The 22635-nt window shown below is 42.6% G+C and overlaps 1 protein-coding gene across 3 annotated transcripts in view; it reads right to left on the reverse strand.

Annotated features, from left to right (window-relative positions):
- blnk (B cell linker) overlaps positions 1-22635 on the reverse strand; it is a 202375-nt gene that overhangs the window by 178614 nt on the left and 1126 nt on the right. The gene's annotated exons all lie outside the window — the stretch shown is intronic.

Consider the following 22635-nt stretch of genomic DNA (forward strand, 5'->3'; position numbering starts at 1 on the left):
AACCTCTCAGTAAAGCAGAGTTTTGTGATTTAACGCCTCTATAATTTAAAGGATGACATCAATGGACTGAGTTTCCTTCTCTTTAAGAAGAGAGCAACTGATTGTCTGGGCACTGATTTGCCTCCATTATGGGCTTTCCATAGGTTTATGGAGTTTCATTTAGACTCTCAGGATTCAGTCTTTCATTATATAGGAGATGCATTTTACAGATCACACAACCATCAATTTCACATAATTGTCAAGGCTTATAGAACAGGAACACAAGGCACGTAATTGAATTTCTAGCCATATAGTTCAAATAAATTCACACAGATATTTACATATTTCTTTCTCCACATGTTTTCTCTTATTAAGTTTCTGTTATACCATTATTGCTTTCTTTCATTTCAGTCCAATTGGATTCTATTTCTAACATTATTTTAATGAAGTCTATTTTTCTTCTGCTGCTTTGTTTTCCCCAATTATTCTGTTTTTTAACTGTTTCCTTATCATATTATTTTTTTCTTTAAAATGTGTACGCTTCAGTCCTTCAGTTTAAAGCCTGATCAAGAACCTATTCATCCTCTCCAGCAAAAAATTGGTCCTATCCCAGAATTGTTGGCCCTTCCTAATCTGGTATTAGTTAAATTGTCCAGTGAAAAGTAACCCCTTCTGCTTACATAGGTCTTTGACATTTCGCAGCTGAAAAATGAAACTGTATTTGCAACTACCTTTTAGGTCTGTTTTTATGAAGAAAACTATCCTTTGTATCTGTTCATTGTTTATCAATTACTTTCCCGCAGCTTTCTAACTGCATTAACAGTATGTCAGCTCATCAATGAGCCTGATTAGCTAAGATTTAGTGACAAACTATTTTTTGCCTATAATGCAAAGCAACAAACAACTCAACAGGAAGAAAACAAGTTTTAAACATTTCTCAATATATGATTTCTGGCAAATGTTGAATGCATTTTGGCATTTACTCAGGAGAAAGGCACAGGTAGTAGAACTGCAAACTCAAAGCTCCAGCAACTCAGGTTTATTCATGAATTCATCAACAGAATTTTTGCAGATGCTGGAAATCTAGAGAGAGAGAGAGACACACACACACACACACACACACACACACACACACACACACACACACACACACACACACACACACACACACACACACACACACACACACACACACACACACACACACACACACACACACACACACACACACACACACACAGGTCTGGCAGCATCTAGGGAGCAGAATAAACAGTTGACATATCAGGCCGAGACCCTTCAGTCTCAGCCTGAAATGTCGACTGTTTATTCCAATTTAGCATCTTATATGTGTTATTCCTCATTTCAAGTACTTTCCCCCACCACTGTGACCAGGTGGGTCAGGTGGGTTTTCTTTGGTGCTTCAGTTTATTGCCACATGCGAAAAGCAAGAGGGCTAGTTGGTTATTGGTGACTATAAGATGCCCCTAGTGCATTGGTAGGACCTAGAAGGTGCGCTGAGTCAAGTTAATGGGAGAACAGGAAGAATAGAACAGGATTAATGCAAATGAGTGTGCTACAGTCTACACAGTGGGCTGAAAGGACTATTTCCTGATGTTCGCCTCTTTGACTGTGACAAACTAATTATCTTTATTAGTTTTTAAAGAAAATTTATTTAGATTCAAAACGTGAATGATTCAACTATGCTTCAGGATTACGGGAGGACAGAATTTCCACTATTACTTTGGTCTTCTGTTGGCTCTGTTTGAACTGCCAGGAAAGAAATCATTTAAGTCACTAGACTGGGCACCTCCACTACTAGGGCTACAGGAGGAATGGAGACAGGCTAGCCCCTGTTGATATCAATGGATCTGTGGTTGAGAGGGTGAACAGCTTTAATTTCCTCAGCATACACATCACTGAGAATCACATGTAGACTGTACATACCAGCTGTGTGGCGTAAAAAGCACAACAGCACCTCTTTCACCTCAGGCGGATAAAGAAATTTGGTATGGGCCACCAGATCCTAAGAACTTTCTACAGGGGCACAATTGAGAGCATCCTGAATGGCTGCATCACTGCATAGTATGGGAACTGGACTCCCCTCAATCGCAGGACTCTGCAGAGAGTGGTGCAGACAGCCCAGCGCATGTGTATATGTGAACTTCCCACTATTCAGGGCACTTACAAAGACAGGTGTGTAAAAAGGGCCTGAAGGATCATTGGGGACCCGAGTCACCCCAACCACAAACTGTTCCAGCTGCTACCATCCGGGAAACGGTACCGCAGCATAAAAGCCAGGACCACCAAGCTATCAGACTGATTCATTCACGTTGATACAATTGTATTTCTATGTTATACTAACAGTCCCGTTGTATATACTATTTATTACAAATTACTATAAATTGCACATTGCACATTTAGACAGAGATGTAACATAAAGAGTTTTACTCCTCATGTATGAGAAGGATGTAAGTAATAAAGTCAAAACAATTCAATTCAATAGTGGCTGAACAAAGGTACCTGCCCATGCAGGAAGTGGATGTCAAAATGGCACTAAAACCAGACCAAAAACCCGGCGGAGATCTAAATTGGAATCTTAAGTGTTTCCAATTCAGCTGGTCAATTTCCTAGTGCTGTTTTTCCAGGGTTCTAATTGCAATGGCAAACTGAATGTATACAGTACATATGGCAATGGCTGTAGTAGGAGTATTCTCAATTGTAGAAGGTTTTTGAAGATTCTGTACTACCTTACCTTTAGAACCAAAAGATTCATTTTCATTGTAGACTACTTGAAATTATAGTTTTATCAGAATGAATGTTATTGGCCAATTGAGAAACAATATGGAATAAACCTTATTTCAAAAATGGTTGCACCACAAATGGTAGTGTGATATAAAGTGTCAGACTAGAACCCACACAGTTCCCAGAAGAGAGGGTGGAACTGGAGGCTAATTTCTAACAAAAGTACAGGTTTCCCCCACTATCCGAAGGTAGAGCATTTCTATGAAACCGTTTGTAAGCCGAAATGTCATAAAGTGAAGAAGCAATTACCATTAATTTATATGGGAAAAATTATTGAGCGTTCCCAGACCCAAAAAATAACCTACCAAATCATACCAAATAACAGAAAACCTAAAGTAACACGAACATATAGTAAAAGCAAGAATGATATGATAAATATACAGCCTATATAAAATAGAAATATTGCATGTATGGTGTAGTTTCATTTATCAGAATTGGGAAGACAGCAAGCCAAAATTGATTTGGAGAAAAAAAAAATCGACGCGTACATGCATATGTACATGCCTACGCAGGTACACGCATGCGCACACAACTGCCCGCACAAGGCTTCACGGTCATGGTAGTCTTTCTCGGGGTAAACACACGTGTAAAGCGGGCGTCATTTTTTCGTAAAAGCGAAAATCCTCTTTGGTTAGCGAAAACAGGTACTAATGTAGGTCTTTTGTAACAGCGAGCTGTCGTAAAGTGAACATTCGAGAAACGGGGGCCACCTGTAATAGAAGAGTTAGAGCTTTCCCATATTTGACAGCATGGTTATATTTTTTATAGTTGTTAACTGAACTTTCTTAACACCTTTGGAAAAATAATAGGCAAAAGAGATGGGGGAAGAGATCTTAAGTTTTTTTTTGCATCTGTATTTACTCAGGAGGTGGAAGAGTTTGTAAAAGTGAAGCAAAACGGCATCACCTTCATGGACCCTAGAGAGATCACAGAGGAGGTGGCGTTTGCTGCCCTGGGGCAAATTAGGGTGGATAAATCCCCAGGGGCCTGCAAGGCATTCCCTCAGACCCTGTGGGAGGCAAATGTAGAAATTACCGGGGCCCTAGCAGAGATATTCAAATCATCCTCAGTGATAGGTGAGGTTATCAGAGGATTGGAGGATAGCCAATGTTGCCCCACTGTTCAAGAAAGACTCTAAAAAATAAACCAGAAAATTATAGGCTGGCGAGTCTAATATCAGTAGTGGAAAAGTTACTGGAAGATATTCTGAGGGACCGGATGTATAAGTATTTGGATACACATGCACTGATTAAGGATAGTCAGCATGGTTTCGTGCATGGTAGGTCATGTCTAATCAATCTTACAGTTTTAAGAGGAAGTTAGCAGGAAGTTTGATGAAGGCAAGGCAGTGGATGTTGTCTACATGGACTTTAGTGAGGCATTTGACAAGATTCCACATGAGATGTTGGTTCAGTTGCTCAGCATTAAAGATGAGGTAGTAAATTGGATTGGACGTTGGCTTTGTAGGAGAAACCAGAGAGTGGTAGTAGATGGTTGCCTTTCTGACTACAGGCCGTTGACTAGTGGTGTGCCACCGGGATCAGTGCTGGGTTCATTATTGTTTGTCATCTATATCAATGATTTGGACGATGATGTGGTTAACTGGAAAGCAAGTTTGCAGATGACACCACGATTGAGGTGTAGTGGACAGCGAAGAAGGCTATCATACTTTGCAGTGGGATCTGGACCAGCTGGAAAAAAAATCGGCTGAAAAAATGGCGGATGGAATTTAATGCAGACAAGTGTGAGGTGTTGCACATCAGTAGGGTCAACCAGGGTAGGTCTTACACAGTGAACATTAGGGCACTGAGGGGTGTGTTAAAACAAAGGGGTCTATGGATACAAGTCTATAATTCATTGAAAGTGGCATCACAGGTAGGTAGGTCATAAAGAAAGCTTTTGGCACACTGGCCTTCATAAATCACAGTACTGAGTACAGGAGTTGGGATGTTATGTTGAAATTGTGTAAGACATTGGTGAGGCCTGACTTGGAGTATTGAGTGCAGTTTTGGTCACTGACCTACAGGAAAGATGTAAATAATTAAGAGGAAGAATTAAGATGTTCCTTGATGGAAAATGGTAGTAATCTTATTATATATTTCTGCTGATATTCAAGAAAGAGCGAATTGAAAAATATTACTGATAAAAAAATACAGTTTGAGCAAGAGACCATAAAAAGTCCTTTTTCCCTTTCTAATGGTGGAAGGATGGGTGAGGAGATGTCTTGATCTTGGGTGCCACAACACAATAAATACAGGTAGAGACAGAGCTCAAATCGATAATACATGTTGGCTTTTGTGATACAGCACACACCGAGAACATCTTGGTTAGATTACTATACCATTGTAGCCTAAGCAATTGCTTTTTCTTGGGCTAGTGGGAAGATTGAGAGAAGACTAGTCATATCAACAGGATCTGATAATCAGGGATTCAGTGGAAAATGAATGCAACTCTTTTGACTGCCAAAAGGGGTTTCATTTAATTAATTCATTTTGAGACACAGCACGGAATTGGCCCTTCTGGCCCTACGAACCACGCTGTCCAACAACTCACCAATTTAACCTGAGCATAATCACAGGACAATTTACAATGACCAATTAACTTACTAATCAGTAAGTCTTTGTACTGTGGGAGGAAACCCACTCATTCCATGGGATGGATGTACAGATTCATTACAGCGGATGCTGGGAATAAACTCCCGATGCCCTGAGCTGTAATGGCGTCATGTTAACTGCTACGTCATCATAGTTGCAGCGAACCAGATTAGTAACTTCTTGTTGAAGAGTTAATGCTAATACTTTGATGTGCTAAGTTATAGAGCATGCAGGGAGTGCTTTCTAGGGGTACACTGGAGGATGCTCCCAGACCCACATCTATCAGCATGGTTTCAGTGCAGGGTGGATGTTTACACCGTTTGGAACCCACACTTGCTATAGTCCCATTTTGCTGACCAGGCAGTGTAGGCCACGATACAAGCAAGGCGTAGATGGAGTGAACGTGGAGAGGATGTTTCCAATAGTGGGGGAGTCTAGGACCAGAAGGCAGAGCTTCAGAATACAAGAGCGTCTCTTTGGATGAGGTGCAACTTTATCCAGAGGGTGGTGAATCTGTGGAATTCATTGTCATAGAACTGCTGCAGAGGCCAAGTCATTGGGTATATTTAAAGCAGAGGTTGATAGCCTCTTGAGGTCAAAGGTTATGGGGAGAAGGCAGGAAATTGAGGTTGAGAGGGATAATAAATCAGCCATGATAGAATGGTGGAACAGACTCAATGGGCCAAGTGATCTAATTCTGCCTCGATGTCTAAGATAGACAATTGATCAAACAATGTCATGAACTGCCCTAAAATGAGGATAACCTGATTCTTGGCTGGCAGTTACACACATCTTTCTGAACAAATGACTCATGTTAAGCCAACAATAGCCATTTCAGTTCATAGCAGGCCTTTCATTACCTTCAGAAACTTTTGAAGTTACAGCTGGTCCACGAGTTGCAATGTACTTTACAAAGCTCAGCTATCTGAACAAAGCCCACATTTTTTTTCTTGTTGCTCTAACGTTTGTCCTCAGAGAAAGGTGATTAGCTTCCTTGGTCTTCTAAACATGGCATCGGCTATCTGCTTAATCAATCCAAAAATTGCTGACTCATATTGCTTACGGAGGCCGTCTGTTTAGGAACAAAGGTCAAGGTTAAAGCTACCTAGTTGAACTCCAGGCACAGCTGTGCCTGCATGGGAATTTGATCAGAGAGTTGCAGGAAGCAGGTAGCTGGGTGAGTATCAGGAGAGGGAAAGGGAATAGGCAGATAGTGCAGAGTACCCCTGTGGCCATTCCCATTAATAACAAGTATACTACTTTGGAAACTGTTGGGGGAGGGTGTGGAATAACCTCAGGGGAAATCAGCAGAGAACAGATCTCTGACACTGAGTCTGGCTCAGAAGGGAAGCAGGGCAGTGGGGAGAGAGAAGTTCAGTAATGATAGGGGATTCCATGGTTAGAAGAACAGGCAGGAGATGCTGTGGATGCAAAAGAGACACCCGGATAGTATCTGCAGATGCAGGAAATTTACAGCAACACACACAAACTCAGCAGGCCAGGCAGCATTAGTGGAAAAGAGTATAAATAGTCGACGTTTCAGGCCGTGACTCTTCACCAAGACTGGAAAGAAAGAGGAGAAGTCAGAGGAAGAATATGGGAGGGGGAGGGGAGGGAGAAGTACAAGGTGGCAGGTGAAAGGTGAAACCAGGAGGGGAGGAGGGGGTGAAGTAAAGGGCTGGGAAGTTTATTGGTGAAAGGGATAAAGGGCTGGAGAAGGGAGATTCTGATAGGAGAGGATAGAAGACCATGGAAGAAAGAGAGGAGTGTTGATGGCCAGGTAAGGAGATAAGGTGAGAGAAACAGGAATGGGTAATGGTGAAGGACAGGGGGTGCAATTAGGGGAAGTATGAGAAATCGATGTTCGTGTCATCAGGTTGGAGGCTACCCAGACGGAATACAAGGTGTTACTCCTCCAACCTGAATGTGGCCTCATCATGGCACTAGAGGAGGCCATGGACTAACATGTTGGAATGGAAATTGGAAGTGGAATTGAAATAGGTGGCTACCAGGAGATCCTGCTTTTCTAGTGGATGGAATGTAGGTGGCAGGTGAAGTGGTCTCCTAATCTATGTCTGGTGTCACCAACATACAGGAGGCCACACCAGGAGCACCGGATACAGACTTACAGGTGAAGTGTCATCTCACCTGGAAGGACTGTTTTGTTCCCTGAATGGTAGTGAGGGAGGAGGTGCAGGGGCAGGTGTGGTACTTGTTCTGCTTGCAAGGATAATGGAGAAAGTGAAGTCCCTTTTTTTTGAAGAAGGAAGATATCTCAGTAGTTCTGGAATGAAATACTTCATCTTGAGAGCAGATGCAGCAGAGACTGAGGAACTGAGGGAAGGGATGGTATTTTTTACAAGCGACAGGGTGGGAAGAGGTATAGTCCAGGTAGCTGTGAGAATCAGTGGGTTTATACAAGATATCAATAGACAGACTGTCTGCAGAGACAGAGGCAGAGAGATCAAGGAAGGAGAGGGAGGAGTCAGACATGGACCGAGTAAATTTGAGGGCAGGGTGGAAGTTGGAAGCAAAGTTAATGAAGTCGACGAGCTCAGCATGGGTGCAGGAAGCAGCACCAACCCACCTGGATGGTATGTTGCCTCCCAGGTGTCAGGGTCAGGGATGTCTCAGATTGGATGCACAGCATTCTAAGGGGAAAGACGAGTAGCCAGAAGTTGTGGTACATATTGGCAATAATGGTGTGGGTAGCAAAAGGGATGAAGTCCTGAAAGGAGAATATTGGGAGTCAGGTACAAAGCAGAAAAGCATGCCCTCAAGGGTAGTAATCTCTGGAATGCACCCTGTGCCACAAACCAGTGAGGGTAATAACGAGATGATTGGTAGATGAATGTATGGCTGTAGAATTAATACAGGGGACAGGGTTTCAGATTTCTGGATCATTGGGATCTCTTCAGGTGAAGGTATGACCTTTACAAAAAGAATGGGTTACAGCTGAGTCCAAGGGGAACCTATATCCTTGTGGGCAGGTTTACTAGAACTGTTGGAAAGAGTTTAAACTAATTTTGTTGGGGCTAGGAACTAAAGTGATGGGGTAGAGGAGGGGGAACTTGGTATACAAGTAAATGTTTTGTGAAGTTTAAAAAGGGATAAGAATTTAACCTGGTAACATGGGAACAAAATTGGAAAGTGTGATGAATATAGAACTGAATGTGTTATACACTCAGTGGCCACTTTATTAGGTTCCTCCTGTACCTAATGAAGTGGCCACTTGAGTATGTATGTTTGTGGCCTGCTGCTGTAGCCCATCCACTTCAAAGTTTGGTATGTTGTGTGTTCAGAAATGCTCTTCAGTAAACCTCTGTTGTAACTCATGGTTATTTGAGTTACAGTCACCTTCCTGTCAGTACAAACCAGTCTGCCCATTCTTCCTCTGACCGCTCTCATTAAAAAGCCATTTGTTTGCCCACAGAACTACCACTGACTGGATTTTTAAAATTTGTTTTTCACACCATTCTCTGTTTAAAACTAGAGATTATGTGTGTGAAAATCCCAGGAGATCAGCAGGTTCTCAGATACTCAAACCATCCCATCCAACGCCAATAATCATTCTATGGTCAAAGTCACTTTGTTCACATTTCTTTCTCATTCCTTCTTAACACTATCTGCATGCTTCTATGCATTGAGTTGTTGTCATGAATGAATAATATCTGCATTATCCAGGTGTACCTATTAAAGAGGCCACTGAGTGTATTTGAATGCACAGAGTAGACAGTAAAAAAGTAAATGATCTTGTAGCATAGATTAGCATTTTTCTCAATCCCACTCTCCTGCCTTCTCTTCAGAACTTCTAACACCATTACTAAGCAAACCTCCACTGGACCGGATGGCTTACATCCTAGGGTCTTAAGGGAAGTGGCGGTCGGGATTGTGGATGCATTAGTGATAATTTTTCAAAACTTGCTGGACTCGGCAATGGTCCCGGCAGATTGGAAAAATGCTAATGTAACTCCTTTATTTAAAAAGGGCAATAGACAGAAGGCTGGGAATTATAGGCCAGTTAGCCTAACATCTGTGGTTGGCAAAATGTTGGAATCGATAATTAAGGAAACAGTAACAGGGCATTTGGATAAACATAGCTTAATAGGACAAAGTCAGCATGGCTTTACAAAAGGGAAGTCATGTTTGACAAATTTGTTGGGAGTTCTTTGAGGACATAACATATAGGGTAGATGAAGGGGAACCAGTGGATGTGGTGTATTTGGACTTCCAAAAGGCATTTGACAAGGTGCCACACCAAAGATTATTACTTAAAGTAAAAAATCATGGGATTGGGGATAATATTCTGGCATGGGTGGAGGATTGGCTTTCTTACAGAAAACAGAGAGTTGGGATAAATGGTTTATTCTCAGACTGGTAGTTGGTGACTAGTGGTGTTCCGCAGGGGTCGGTGTTGGGACCCCAACTCTTTACAATCTATAATAATGATTTGGAGAAAGGGACTAAGTGCAATGTATCGAAGTTTGCTGATGACACAAAGATGGGAGGGAGTGTAATGAGTGCAGAGGACATTGAAACCCTGCAGGGGGACATAGATAGGCTGAGTGATTGGGTAGACATTTGGCAGATGAAATATAATACTGACAAGTGTGAGGTCTTGCACTTTGGCAGGAAAAATAATAGAGCAAGTTATTATCTAAATGGAGAGAAACTGGAAAGTGCTTCTGTGCAAAGGGATCTGGGGGTCCTGGTGCAGGAAACACAGAAAGTTAGTATGCAAGTGCAGCAGGTGGTCAAGAAGGCCAATGGAATGCTGGCTTTTATTGCTAGGGGGATGGAGTATAAGAACAGGGAGGTCTTACTGCAGTTGTACCGGGTATTGGTGAGACCACACCTGGAGTACTGGGTGCAGTTCTGGTGTCCATATTTAAGAAAGGACATACTGGCTCTCGAGGCAGTGCAGAGAAGGTTCACTAGGTTAATTCCAGGGATGGGTGGGTTGATGTATGATGAGAGGTTGAGTAGATTGGGACTCTACTCATTGGAGTTCCGAAGAATGAGAGGCGATCTTATTGAAACATATAAGATTGTGAAGGGGCTTGATCGGGTGGATGCGGGGAGAATGTTCCCAATCATGGGTGAAACTAGGACTAGGGGGCATAATCTTAAAATAAGGGGATACCGTTCCAGGACTGAGATGCGGAGACATTTCTTCACTCAGAGGGTAGTGGGGTTGTGGAATTTACTGCCCCAGAGAGCTGTGGAAGCTACTACACTCAATAAATTCAAAATGGAGATAGACATTTTCCTGGATAAAAATGGCACTAGGGGATACGGTGAGCGAGCAGGTAAGTGGACATGAGGCTAGGTTTAGATCAGCCATGTGATCTCCTGGACCAGTTTTCGATAGCCTGGATGGGTCGGAGAGGAATTTTCCGGATTTTTTCTCCTCAATTGGCAACTCGGTTTTTTTTCCTCGGGTGATCACATGGGTTTGGGCGGGATGAATAATAAAATAAAATGGGCGGCATGGTGCCCTGTTGGTTGGCACTGTTGCCTTGTGGGATTCGGTGAAAACTAGAGTTAAGATTGAATCAGCCATGATCTTGTTGAATGGCGGAGCAGGCTTGAGGGGCCAATTGGCCTACTCCTGCTCCTATCTCTTATGTTCTTATGTAAATATACTCAATGATTTGGCTTGCACAGCGGCATGTGGCAATAAATTCCAAAGGTACACTGCCCTCCAACTAAATAAACTTCTTTTAGAAAGAGACGTCCTTCTATTCGGAGGCTGTGTCCTCTGGTCCTGGACTCCCCTACTATAGGAAAATTCCTCTCCATGTCCACTCTATCTAGGCTTTCCAGAATTCAATAGAATTCAGTGAGATTCCTCCCCTATTCTTTTAAACACCAGCAAGTAAAGGGTCCACAGCCATCAAAAGCTGCTCCTGCATTAACCCTTTCATTCCCAGGGTCATTCTTGTGAACTTTCTCTGGACCTCTCCAGTGCAGCACATCCTTAGGGATCCAAAACTGCTCACAATACTCCACAAGTGGTCTGACCAATACTTTATAAAACTTCAGCAATACGCCCTTGCTTTTATATTCATGTCAGACAAATCTGTCGGAATTCTTTGAGGAAATTATGGCGCAGTATAGACAAAGGAGAATTAGTGCATATTATACTTGGATTTTGACAAAATACTGTACATGAGGCAGAAAAACAAGCTAAGAACAAGAGTATTACAGGAAAGATACCAGCACAGGTGGAAGATTGGCTAACTGGCAGTAGGCAAAGAATGGGCATAAAGGGGGCCTTTTCTGATTTGCTGCCGATGACTCATGGTGTTCCACAGGGGTCGGTGATGGGACTGCTTTTTTCACATTATATCTCGATGATTCGAATGACAGAATTGTTGGCTTTGTGGCTTAGTTTGTGGGTGATATGAAGACAGATGGAGGGATAGGTAGTGTTGATTAAGCAGGGAGTCTACAGAAGGATTTAGACAGATTGGGGGACTGTGCAAGGAAGTGGTAGATGGAATATAGTTTAGGGAAGTATATGGTCTTGCACTTTGGTAGAAGGAATAAAAGTAAAGACAAATGGAGAGAAAATACAAAAATCAGAGGTGTAAAGTGACTTGGAGTCCTTGTGCAAGATTCCCTAAAGCTTAACTTGTTGGTTGAGTTGATGTTAAGGAAGGCAAATGCAATGTTTGCATTAATTTCAAGAGGACTAGAATATAATTCCAGTTCCCATCCTCCTGCCAAATTAATTTAAACCCTACTGAACAACTCTTGCCAACTTTCCCACAAGCATATTGGACACCTATTGTTCAGGTGTGACCTGTCCTTTTTGTACAAGGTCATATCTTCCCCAGAAGTGATCCCAATGATCCATAAATCTGAAGCCCTGCCCCTGCACCAGTTCCTCAGCCATGCATTCACCTGCCAAATCATCCTACTCCTACCCTCATGGGCACATGGCACAGGCTCCTTAAAATCTCTCTTCGGGTCCTCCTCACTTATCTACCAATTGTAGGGTTAATGTAACACATTGGTACCAATATGTACTAAGACTTCTGGCTGCTTACCCTCACCATGGACCTGATACAAAACATCGCTGATCCTGGCACCAGGGAGGCAACATACCATCCGGGTGTCTGTATTGCAGCCATAAAACCTCGTCTCTGTTCCTCTGACTAGGGAATCTCCTATCAACACTGAAGTCCTCTTCACCTCTCCGCTCTTCTGAGCCACAGCGCCAGAGACCTGGTCACTGTGGCTCTCCCAGGCAGGTCGTCCCCCTCAATAGGGGTACTCTGCACTAGCAGTGCATTTCCCCTCCTCCTCCTGACAGCCACCCAGTTACCTGTCTCCTGCAATCTAGGGGTGACTCCCTTCCTCTAGCTCCAGTCTATCACCTCGATTATACCTCTTCCCACCCTGCCAAATGTAAAAATGCTATTTCCTATTCTCAGTTCCTCCGTCTCCGCCGCATTTGCTCCCAGGATGAGGCTTTCCCATTCCAGGACATCTCAAGTGTCCTCTTTCTTTAAGAATCGTGGTTTTCCTTCTGGCGTCATCAATGATGCCCTCACCCGCATCTCCTCCATTTCCCACACTTCTGCCCTAACCCCATCCTCCCGTCACCACAACAGGGACCATGTTTCCCTTGTCTTCACCTACCACTCCATCAGCCTCTGAATCCAGCATATTATCCTCCGCAAATTCCACCACCTTCAACAGGACCCCACCACTAAGCTTATCTTTCCCTTTCTACTTTTTGCAGGGATCGTTCCCTCCGCGACTGCCTGGTCCACACGTCCCTCCCCACAGATCTCCCACCTGGTACTTATCCCTACAAGTATAAGTGCCACACCTGTCCCTACACCTCCTCTCTTACCACCATTCAGGGTCCCAAACAGTCCTTCCAGGTGAGGCAACACTTCACTTGTGAGTCTGTTGGGGTAATCTATTGCATCTGGTGCTCCCGGTGCGGCCTCCTCTACATCGGAGAGACCCGACACAGATTGGGGGACAGCTTAGTTGAGCACCTCCGCTCCATCCGCCACAACAGACAGGATCTCCCGATTGCCACCCACTTCAACTCTCCTTCACATTCCCATTTGGATATGTCCATACATGGCCTCCTCTACTGCCATGATGAGGCCAAACTCAGGTTGGAGGAGCAACACCTCATATACCGTCTGGGTAGTCTCAGTCCCTTGGTATGAACATCGAATTCTCAAACTTCCGGCAATTCCCTCCCTCTCCCTTCCCCCATCCCACTTTCACTCTGCCTCCTCTTCTAGCTGCCTATCACCTCTCTCATGATTCTGCCTTCTTCTACTACACAGTGCTTTCCTCTTACATTCCTTCTTCAGCTCTCCAGCCTATCCCCTCCCTGCTTCCCCTCCCCCACCCCTTGATCTTTCCTCTGATTGGTTTTTCACCTGGCACCTTCCACCCTCCCCCCACCTTCTTTATAGGGCCCCTGCCCCCTCCTTCTTCAGTCCTGACGAAGGGTCTCGGCCCGAAACGTTGACTGCTCGTTTCCACGGATGCTGCCCAACCTGCTGAGTTCATCCAGCTTGTTTGTACGTCTTGATTTGACCACAGCATCTGCAGTGTATTTTGTGTTTACTGATGTCACCCAAGCCTGATGAGCCAAAACCACTCTAAATACCAGCACACTCAAAAAGAACAACCACTCTGCTTGCACTTGTGCTATTTTTAATCAGCGCTTTCTAATGAACTCCTCTTGCTGATTGGTCACCCTACAACTTGGAGAAACTGCCGCGAGGCTCTGCCTTTAAAATATCGATCGCCGCCCTGATTGAAATCGAGCTCTCTTTACGCACCTCTGACAGCGATTGTCCTTCTCGGATGTGCCGGCATTGGAGAGGGGCCAGAGGACATTCGTAAGAATGGTTCTGGGAATGGAAGGGTTAATGTAGAGACTGTGGAAGAGGGCACAGGTTCAGAGTAGAAGAACATCCCTTTAGAACTGAAATAAGGGGGAATTTCTTTCACCAGGCTGTGGTGAATCTGTGGAATTCACTGCTACATATGACTGTGGAGGCCAAGTCATTACGTGTATTTAAAGCAGAAGTTGATAGACTTTCGATTAGTAAGGGCACCAAAGGTTATGCGGAAAAGTCAGGAGAATGGGGTTGAGAAGGATAATAATAAAGCAGTCGTGATCGAATGGCAGAGTTGTCTCGATGGGTTAAGTGGCCTAACTCTGCGTCTACGTCTTATGGTCTGATAATTTTGAGAATTATTCTGCAACTCTGGACACGATTCTAGGCTTTACTTGTTGTACGAGGGAACTACCTGGAGCAGAGCTGGTAAGTAGCAGGAGCTCTCCTCATGCAATACAACCACACCATCCTGGCATTTGACCTTTCCATCACAACCGCCTCCAAGCAACTAGAAATATTCCCCATGGTCGTGATCACTGTGAATGGGCACAGTGATGACTAATTGCAAAGTTACTCCATAAAGAGAGGATTGTCTACAAAGCTCATCAAAAACACAAGGAAAGGCATTAAATCTGGAACGTGGATGTACAGTTGCTAAATGCATCACAGCACTTACTGCACAATTAGCATTAAGAACTATTTAGCCAGAAGGTTCTTAGAATGGAACCACTTTTTGTACAATAAAGTGACATAAATTGCAGCATATATAAGGAGATAATTTGTGTGACTCAGGTAAATTGTTAAAAAAATTACCCAAAAGGTATAGCTCAACAGTTGTAATGCTAAACTTATGTCAGGGAGTTTAGGGACTGCAGGTGCAACAGAGAGGGAAGAGACATTGTTAGATTTATCTGTTTTTTCCACCTTCTAATGTTCTACAAGTAGTTAATAGGGATTAATATCATTATGAAAATGAGCTGCATGGATTTGATATGAAAATTACACTGGATTTTAAAAATATCCCTGGGTGGATATCCCTTACTTTAGGATTTTCCACATTGCAAGTGACAAATAAACTGGCTGCTAAAAAGCACAGTTGATGTACATAAGACTGCTTAATTCATGTTGATGCTACTATATTTCTATGTTATATTGACTATCCTGTTCTATATAGTATTTATTATAAATTACTATAATTGCACATTGTACATTTGAGCAGAGACGTAAAGATTTTTATTCCTCATCTATATGAAGGATGTAAGTATTAAAGTCAATTCATTCAATAATTGCTTCTGGATCAGGTAACACCATGGCTAAATACTTCCCAATCTCTTCCACCATCTATTTTCATCACATTACTACTGACTGGTGTTCTTTTCTATAATAAATCATGGAGACGGTTTATCAAACATTAACCATACTGGAAATCTTGTCTTTCTGAAAATCTTCAAGACCTTGGAGCATGTTTAACCCCACCATCAATGAATATTCTTGAACAGAAGTGCAACTGTTGAATGTTCATCTCCATTCATCACCCTTTCAAAACTGAGGAGGTGGTCTCGAGTTGGACGTTGGCAGCACACAAATTTGGACAAATAAGTACAGTAGTACATAGCATTATGCTGGGAAATCCTTATTTCAATCAGGAAATTCACTGCCTCTAAACTTTGACTTTCAACAGTATGACACTTGAATTTCCCTATTATAAATGTCTGTAATTATTAAATCAACATGGAATTCAACAATTTCAGATTGAGCTTTTATTTCACTTGTGCAGCATCCCCTTCTACTTCTCTTCCAGCAAGTTTAAATTTTATTCATTGTCTATTTACTTCTCTCTCAAATATATCTGTTGTTATTCAATAGCCTTTATCACCCTCTTTCAGCCAGCACTGGTTCACCTTTCTTGCTATCCAATCTTGCTCTCACTGCCCTGTCCACATTCTCTGCAACTTTAAAGTTGTTTTATTTCAACTTTTCCTAGTTCTGAAGAAGGGGCACTGACAAGTGTTTCTCTCTTCACACAAGTTGACTGACAAACTGAGTACTTCTAACATTTTCTATTTTATTTCAGGATGTCCAGCAACTATCCTTTTGAATCATGCTCTTTAAAAGACCTCTCATGCAAAAATGGTAGTGAATTAGTGTTCATGGGTTCAATGTTCATTCAGAAATCTGATGGTAGAGGGGAAGGAGCTGTTGCTGAATTGTCGAATGTTTGCCTTCAGGCTCCTGTACCTCCTCTCTGATGGTAATAATGAGAGGAGGACATGTCCTGGGTGATAGGGATCCTTAAAGATGGATGCCAACTTTTTAAGGCATCACTCCTTCAAGATGTCCTGGATGCTGGGGAGGCTAGTGTCCATGGTAGAGCTGATTGAGCTTACAACTTTCTGCAGCTTATTTCGATCCTGTGCAGTGTCCCCCCCCCCCCCCCCCCATACCAGACAGTGATGCAGCAGGTTAGGATGTTCTCCACAGTTAGAATGATTTGCACGATATTCTGTAATTTTCTCTTTTCTTGTTACTATCCCAATATCATTATGTATAACATGGTCTGTCTGGTTGCACGCAAAAATGGAAAACAGAAGTTTTTCACACAAAAAATGCTGGAGGAATGCTGTAGAAGAGTACTGTTGATGTTTTGGGCCAAGAGCCTTCATCAGGACTGGAAAAAAGAGATGAGGAGTAGATTTAAAAGATGTGGGGAGGGAAGAGAGAAACCCAAGGTGATAGGTGAAACCAGGAGAGGGAGGGATGAAGTAAAGAGCTGGGAAGTTGATTGGTGAAAGAGATGCAGGACTGGAGAAGGGGGAATCCAACTGGAGAAGACAGAAGGCCATGGAAAAAAGAAAAGGGGGGAGGAGCACCAGAGGGAGTTGATGGGCAGGCAAAGAGATAAGGTGAGAAAGGGAAAAGGGGATGGGGAATGGTGAAAGGAGGAGGGCATTACTGGAAGTTCAAGAGATCGATGTTCATACCGTGAGGTTGGCGCCTAGCCAGACGGAAGGTAAGGTGTTGTTACTCCAACCTGAGAGTAAGCTGTTGTTCCTCCAACCTGAGGGAAGGATTGTTTGGGGCCCTGAATGGTAGTGAGGGAGGAGATGTGGGGTCAGCACTTGTTCCGCTTGCAAGGGTAAGTGGCAGGAGGGAGATCAGTGGGGAGGGACGAACGGACAAGGGAGTTGCATAGGGAATGATCCCTGGGGAAAGCAGAAGGGGGGCGGTGGGCAGGGAAATATGTGCTTGGTGGTAGGATCCAGTTGGAGATGGCGGATGTTCTGGAGAATTATGTGCTAGAGGCTGGTGGGGTGGCAGGTGAGGGTAAGAGGAACCCTATCCCTGGTAAGGAGGCAGAAGGATGGGTAAGAGAAATGGAAGAGATGCAGCTGAGGGCAGTGTTGATGGCAGGGGAACCAAAGGAGGCCATCTCCTTCGTTCTGGAATGAAACGCCTCATCCTGAGAGCAGATGCAGCAGAGATGGAGGAAGTGAGAGAAGGGGATGTCATTTTTACAAGTAAGAGGGTGGGAAGAGGTATAGTCCATGCCATTTTGAGAGTCCTTTCAGGGCCCCAAACAGTCCTTCCAGGTGAAATGACACTTCACCTGTGAGTCTGTTGGGGTCATATACTGTGTCTGGTGCTCCCAGTTTGGCCTCTTGTATATCGCTGAGCACTTATGCTCTGTCTGCCAGAAAAAGCGGGATCTCCCAGTGGCCACCCATTTTAATTCCACTTCCCATTCCTATTCCGGTATGTCAATTCATGGCCTCCTCTACTGTCAAGATGAGGTGACTCTCAGGTTGGAGGAACAATACCTTATATTCCTCCAAACTCATGGCATGAATATCGATTTCTTGAACTTCCAGTAATGCCCCCCCCCTTCTTTCATGATTCCCCATCCCTTTTTCCTATTCCCAGTTCCTCCATCTCCGCCGCATTCTGTCCTCTCCGATCAGATTCCCCATCCTCCAGCCCTGCGTCTCTTTCACCAATCAACTTCCCAACTCTTTACCTCACCCCTGCCCCTCCTGGTTTCACCTATCACCTTCTGTTTTTCTCTCTTTCTCCTACCCCTACCTCTTAAATCTATTCCTCATCATTTTTTTCTCCAGTCCAGCCGAAGGGTCTCAGCCCGTAACATCGACTGTACTTTTTTCCATAGATGCTGCCTGGCCTGCCGAGTTCCTCCAGCATTTTGTGTGTTGCTCGGATTTCCAGCAACTGCAGATTTTCTCTTGCTTTTCACTGTATCTCATACTTGTGGCAAAAATAAACCTATACTAATCCTAATTGTAGTCGTTTGCTTACAGTTCAGAATGAAAGCAGGTTGCTTTTGTAATGAGAAGTTCACCTGAAAGGAAATGAATCTTGAAGTGACCACATTGTTACAGCATTATCTGCTTTTACTGTTATGAGAAACACCACGGGAGTTTAGAAAAGATCCGCTATGTTATTTTTGAGAATGCTGCAAAATAAACCAGCTTTTTATCATTGAGCAAGTTCAAGCAAAGTTTCAAGCTGCACAAGTGAAAAATGGAAAAGAAAATGCTCAAGGGTTCACCCACAAGAGAGTAGAATTGTATCACTATCTGATGGCTTGATCTTTGCTCTAAATTAAGGTTAAAATATATTTGGCCCATTTCTACCAGACAGGTGGTTTAACCATTTCTAATTTGTTTTCTGAAAAAAAGACTTCTGAAATATTAAGTATCAGGGATAGCATCATGAAGGAGGGAAGGTCTATAGGCAAAGGACAGGAATTTCAAATGGGCATTTGACTTGAACACAATTATAAATGACCAATTTAACAATCTGTGGACATTAAGCAACTAATTTCACGTCTTAATGTTGATGACCTCTTGGTGTCCATTTTTTTTTGAAGAGAGGCTTTTACAAACTCACACTGGGATAGGAAACTGACTGAAAGTTCATGCTATCACATTAGGTAGATGTCTTAGTGAATGGGTTAACACTGTAATGATACTTAAACAGAAATCATACCAACTGCAACATGTACATAATGTTACATTACTACTTTGTACATTTAGTGTATGGTTTTAACAAAGCAGCCCAAAGCATGACATACATGACATCTTGTCTAGTGTAAACATAACTGGCCTTAATAGAAGGCTGAAAGTATTTGCTTGTTCATGAAGACCAGTTCTGCACTGAAAGAAGTTTCATTATCATACTCACAATGCTACACTGTTGCATCAGAAGATAAGGGGCAATGTGTGCTAATTCCTGCAAAAAGGAAGCAAGCAGGAATTGGCAGCATACCCCTGAACTTGAGCTGATATCTCAACTGGCAGGATATGAATAGAAAAATTAGAAAATTTATGGTCAATGAAGGACAGATATACATAAAGGAAATAGTAAAACCATTAAAAGTAAGAGGATTCTCTGAGATCACTGAGCAAAGCAGTTTGGACATTGAATGATAGGGTCATAGTAATACACAAGGACATCTGGTCCATCAATTCTGTGCTGGAATATTGTAGAGTAAATAGTCAATCCCATCCCCCTGCTATATCCACATTGACTTGCAAATCATTTACCTTCGTTTATCAATCCAATTCTCTTTGGAAGCCATAACTAAATGGGCATCTAACACATTGTCAGGAAGTGTATTCCAAACTATTACTGGCAGCACACAAAAATAATTCCCTCATGTTATTCCTGCATTCTTCAACAGTTTGTCTGGTTTTGATTGTCCTGCATTATTCTAATGAGTTCATATTTTCCCTAATATTTCATCATTGTTCATTGTGTACATGTTTATTAAATTTAGCAAAAACCACCTCAGCTCCAGGAAGAACAATCCCAAATTCTTCAGTCAACGTCATAACCAATATTCATCATTCCTGGAATTAGTCCCATAAATCTTTACTGCACCTTTCTCGTCCTTTGCATTCTGCTAAAGTGTGATGTCTGGAATTGGATACAATATTTTAAACACTGTTGTACAAAGATCAAACATAATGTCCTGGCTTTTGCTCACTATGAAACCTAGCATCCCATATATTTCATCAACACCTTTCTGAAACTGCCTCAAGACTTTCAAAAATTGGTGCATGGTCAGATCCCACTGTTTCCAATTATTTGCCTTTTATTCTTCCATAATTTGCACCTCCCTGTGTTTTCTGGAGATCTACTTGATCTTTTTTACCATTTAATCGCACTTGCATCATGGGGTCGTACTTATGTTTTTGGAAACGTTGCCAGAAATACATATCTAAGGCTTGGCCTCAAAGTCTACTACCAGCACTTGTTTTCCACACTTTTCTCCAAGGCCACATTTGCTTTTTATGATTCATAAAATGCTGGCCAAATTACAAATGTTTTTAGACGCCACTGGTAAACTTTGACATTAACTGGCACTTTTTGCTAAATGCAGACAGGAAATGGAATTGCATTGTATCACCAATATACCTTTTGTTTTTGTATACTTTTTCTGCTGAAGTAATGCATCCTCAGAATTATTATTCTTGAGGACAGTTTGACCACCTCATGAACCCTATATCTTCCAATTTCATCAGTTATTCTTGTTTCTATGGATCTGCTACAAATGGTCAAGATTCATTTCAATGGCAGATGTAGTGAATTAACAGCATTCTAAAGTTAGAGGAATGAAAATAAACAGGGCTAACCTGAAAAAAGCAAGGGGCAATTAGGCCCAATTTATACAACTACCCTAAAACTGACCTAGGCATGCTGGCCCAAATGGTATTGTTCCTGCAGCTGGAAGGGCAATTTGTTTTATTGTCCTGATATAGGTGTTGAAATGGCCATGAAAATATTTATTTTTACAGCTCTAATTGCTGAGGAAAAGAGAAACATGTTAGTGTGGCTAGCCTTTTGTTTTGAATTGCAGGTATACTTCATTACTTGAAGTTCAAGTGGTTCTTGATGTTGACTCCAGCTATAGCTGGCACTCTGTGGGATATCTGGAATAGTCCTTATTTCAGTCCTCCTTGGACCACCTCACCCATTTTGTTATCAATGACAACTTCTTCCTATACTCAAACGTAACTCAAACACATTATTACTTAATTTCAGTATATACCCGGATTTCATCTTGACGTGGTCTACCTTCTCTTCTCAGATCTTTCTGTCTTTTTCTCATGGACTGTCGAATGACAAACCAACTCAAAGAACCTCACAGCTATATCAACTCTACTTCCTCACACTCTGCTTTTTGTAAGGACTCCATTCTATTCTGCCATTTCCTCCATCACCTTTATTTCACCCACTCGACCACAGTTTCACCGTAGCAGTAGTTTGTCTCAGCTACGGGATGGACCGTAGCAGCACACCAAAACTCCTCAGACAACACCTTCCAACTCACAACAACCACCAGTTAGAAGGACAAGGGCAGAAAAAGCATGGAGCCACTACCGAGTTGTTGTTCCTTTTCACGCCTTGTGGCATATCAGGATGCACTTTTGCCATTTCCATAGCATTTTGATTGTTCCCCCCCCCCCCCCCCCCCCCCCAAGGCCAAGTTGCTGGCTTGACCCTCAACCCAGCACAGATGGAAAGCGTGCAAGGAACCGGCTGGATTTGAACTCAGGACCATTCGCCTCGAAGTCTGGTTCTGATGCCACTACACCACCAACCAGCATACCAAATGAGTGTTGCCTCCAAACCACATACCATCCTGATACGTCAAAAATATTGCTTGTTCTTTCACTGTTGCTGGGTCAAAATCTTTGATCTAGTAATATTGTGGGTATACCCATATCACAAAGTTTACCGTGGTTCAGGGAGGCAGTTAAACATGACTTTCTCAAAGGCAACTGGGAATGGGCAAATTAATACTGAATCCGAGTATATATACAGTACTGTGCACAAGTCTTAGCTCTCCTAGTCAGGGGTTCCCAACCTTTTTTATATCATGGACCCTTACCATTAACCAAGGGGTCCGTGGACCCCAAATTTATATGGTTTCCGATAGTATGGCCTCCACAGAGCCCTGATCTCAACATTATCAAGGCTGTCTGGGGTTACCAGGGAAACAGAAACAAGCAAGATGGCTGAAGTCTGTAGAAAAGCTGTGTCAAGTTCTCCAAGGTGCTTGGGACAACCTACCAGCTGATTTTCTTAGAAAACGGCATGAGGGTGTACCTAAGAGAATTCATGCAGTTTTAAAGGCAAAGGGTAGTTACACAAAATATTGATTTGTTTTAGTGTGTTTTTTTTACTGTGTACCGCTCTTTATAGTTTTTTTTGGAGTTTATAAACTTTTCATTCCTTTACTTTTGAAAGTATCTTTGCTTTACTGATTTTTTTTTACATGAGCCTAAGACTTTTGCACGGTACTGTATACACACAAGAAAATATATGTTCTGTTGAAGACATTTTCGGCA

Source organism: Hemitrygon akajei, chromosome 23 (genome assembly GCF_048418815.1).
Source record: "Hemitrygon akajei chromosome 23, sHemAka1.3, whole genome shotgun sequence".
Lineage (NCBI taxonomy): Eukaryota > Metazoa > Chordata > Chondrichthyes > Myliobatiformes > Dasyatidae > Hemitrygon > Hemitrygon akajei.